General features: G+C 35.2%; 1 non-coding gene across 1 annotated transcript; it reads right to left on the reverse strand.

Annotated features, from left to right (window-relative positions):
- Positions 1–232: 232 nt before the first annotated feature.
- LOC136216028 (small nucleolar RNA R71) lies at positions 233–339 on the reverse strand. Its single transcript, XR_010683025.1, has one exon. It is a non-coding gene; the product is annotated as a small nucleolar RNA R71 (small nucleolar RNA).
- Between the last annotated feature and the right edge of the window lie 3,338 nt (positions 340–3,677).

Consider the following 3,677-nt stretch of genomic DNA (forward strand, 5'->3'; position numbering starts at 1 on the left):
GGGTTACCTAACAAAAATCCTAATACCCATTTGACAAATTTCTTAGAAATTTGTGACACTTTTAAAATTACTGATGTAACTGCAGAAGCAATCAAACTTCGCCTTTTTCCTTTTACTTTGAAGGATCGAGCCAAAGAATGGTTAACTTCTATGCCAGCCGCATCAATTGAGACTTGGGAGCAATTAGCCCAAGCATTTTTATCAAAAAAAATTTCCTTTAGCAAAAACCGCAAGAGTCATTAAAGAGTTAACATTTTTTTCTCAAAATGATAGTGAAACTCTTTACGAGGCTTGGGAACGTTTTAAAGAACTTCAACGTTTATGCCCACACCACCAATTGCCCGCTGAACTTTTAATGCAAACATTTTATAATGGACTAAATCCTACAACTAGAGGTTCATTGGACGATATGTCTGGAGGGTTATTCATGAAGAAAACATCTGCCAAAGCAAGAGAACTTTTGGAGGAAATGGCAATCAACAGCTGTATGTGGCCCGCGGAACGTGGACACGTACCATCAGCAAAACCATCATCCTCAACTACTTCATCAGTTAAAGGTATAATGAATCTTGATCCAGTAGCGATGTTGCAAGCCCAATTTTCTGCCTTATCGCACAAAATTGATAGGTTTATGGCACCGTGTGATTCTAATGGTAAGCCAATCCAAACAGATGTGGATTACGAAGGTATGAGTGAAATTGAATAGGTAAATTTTGTCCAAGGGCAAAACCAAAATAATAACCCTTATTCCAATACATATAATCCTGGATGGAGAAATCATCCTAACTTTAACTGGAGGGATAATAATAATGCTAATGCTAATCAAAATCGTACTACCAACTATCAAAATCAATCCAGAGACACGATTAGCACTTTATCTTCTAAAATCGACAAATTCATTGATGCTATGAGCGGAAAAATAAGTAATCACGACGATGGTTTTAAACGAATCGAGAATAAATTCGATCAGCTTATTAAAAACCAATCCTCTAGCATCCATAATTTGGAGATTCAAATTGGACAACTCGCTAAATCAATTCCATCCCGCAAAGAGGGAAGTCTTCCAAGCCATACGGAAGAAAATCCGAAAGAGCATGTTAAGGCTATCACTCTTCGTTCAGGGAAAAACTACTTAGGCCCGGAAATGCCCGGAAATTCGACTTTACCTGGAACTGATTTATCGAAGCCCAAAGAGGATACATTAAAACAAAAAGATGCACCAATTGACTCTAGTACAAAAACTTTTGTACCCAAACCACCTTTTCCACACAAAGTCCGCAACAAGGACTATGACAAACAACTTTTAACATTTTTAGACAAACTTAAAAATTTGCATATTAATTTGACGTTTATGGATGCAATTACGCAAATTTCCAATTATGGTAAATTCCTCAAAGATTTAATTTCAAAGAAAATCAGTTGGGAAGAAATTTCATCCATTTCGCTAACTGAAGATTGCAGTTCGATTGTGTCAAGCAATTTGCCCACAAAACTCAAAGATCCCGGATGTTTTACCATTCCGTGTAAATTGGGCGATATAGAATTCCCAAGTTGTCTTTGTGATTTAGGAGCAAGCATTAACTTGATGCCATTATCTATTTTTAATAAGTTAGGCTTAGAAGAAGACATCAAACGTACCAATATGGTTTTACAATTAGCGGATCAAACCACTAAAAGACCATACGGTATAATTGAGGATGTTTTAGTTAAAGTTGACAAATTTATTTTTCCTACCGATTTCGTTATTTTAGATTTTGCTTATGATGTAAATTGTCCGCTAATCTTTGGTAGACCGTTCATGAACATGGGACGTGCTCTAGTTGATGTGTCGGAAGAGAAAGTAGTTTTACGAATAGGAGATGATAAGATTGAGTTTGATATGAACCAAGCGATGAAATATCCTATGGAAGATTTCGCTTGTATGAAACTTGATTTAATTGAAGAATGTGTAAATGACATTGTTCAAAAAGAAGAAATAATAGAACCTATAATGAGTGAGAAACTAGAAGATAAGGACCCAGAACCTTTGATTCGAGAAGATGGACCAGTTCCGCCTTCAATTGTAGTTCCACCTAAATTAGAACTTAAAGAATTACCAAGTCATTTGAGGCACGCTTTCTTAGGCGAAGGCGATTCTCTACCTATTATTATCTCTAACAAATTAACACAAGTCCAAGAAGAGAAATTGAAAGAAGTTGTTAGAAATAGGATAGGAAGTATGGGTTGGCAAATTTCAGACTTAAAAGGTATTAATCCAAGTATTGTAATGCATAGAATTCATTTAGAAGAAGATAAGCCACCTAAAGCGGATAGGCAAAGACGCCTAAATCCGAACATGAAAGAAGTAGTAAAAAATGAAATTACTAAACTTCTGGACAATGGAATCATCTACCCTATCTCGGATAGTGAATGGGTTAGTCCAATCCATTGTGTACCTAAAAAGGGAGGCATAACAGTTGTAAGGAATGAAGAAGGTGAATTAATACCTACACGAACCACCATTGGTTGGAGGGTTTGTATAGATTATAGAAATTTAAATAAAGCAACTAGGAAATATCATTTTCCTCTTCCTTTCATTGATCAAATGATCGAAAGGATAGCTAGTCATGCTTTCTACTGTTTTCTTGATGGTTATTCCGGATTCTTTCAAATATACATTTACCCGGATGACCAAGATAAAACAACCTTCACATGTCCTTACGGAACATTTGCATATAGAAGAATGCCCTTTGGTCTATGTAACGCACCTGCAACATTTCAACGTTGTATGACTGCAATTTTTAATGATTTCATTGAAGATATCATGGAAGTTTTTATGGACGATTTTTCAGTTTATGGAGATTCTTTTGATTCGTGCCTAGAAAATTTGGATAAAGTTTTGTCTAGGTGTGAAGAAACAAATTTGGTATTAAACTGGGAAAAATGTCATTTCATGGTTGACGAAGGAATTGTTTTAGGTCACAAAATATCTGAAAAAGGATTAGAAGTAGATAGAGCAAAAACTTCAGTAATAGAGAAATTACCCCCTCCAACTATTGTTAAGGGAGTAAGATCATTCTTAGGACATACTGGTTTTTACAGAAGATTTATTAAAAAAGTTTTTGTAATTTCCAAACCACTTACTAATTTACTCATGAAAGATTCAACCTTTGATTTTAATGAAGAATGCGTTAAAGCGTTCGAAACATTAAAAACAGCTTTAGTCAGTGCACCTGTTATTGCTAAACCCGATTGGGATCTACCATTTGAAATTATGTGTGATGCAAGTGATTTAGCTGTCGGATGTGTTTTTAGGTCAAAGGAAAGATAAGAAACTTCATGTCATTTATTATGCAAGTCACACACTTTCTGGTGCACAATTAAACTACACCACAACTGAGAAAGAAATGTTAGCCGTAGTTTTTGCATGTGACAAGTTTAGGTCATATTTATTAGGTTCAAAAGTTATTATTTATACTGATCATGCAGCATTAAGATATTTATTTGCTAAGAAGGATGCAAAATCACGTCTAATTAGATGGGTTTTATTGTTGCAAGAATTTGATATAGAAATAAAAGACAAAAAGGGAGTTGAAAACCTTGTCGCCGATCATCTATCGAGACTTGAAGATGAAAACGGTCCTATAGGTGAAACTACCGGTATACGAGATGATTTCCCTGATGAACACCTCTATCAA

This window comes from Euphorbia lathyris, chromosome 1 (genome assembly GCF_963576675.1).
Source record: "Euphorbia lathyris chromosome 1, ddEupLath1.1, whole genome shotgun sequence".
Lineage (NCBI taxonomy): Eukaryota > Viridiplantae > Streptophyta > Magnoliopsida > Malpighiales > Euphorbiaceae > Euphorbia > Euphorbia lathyris.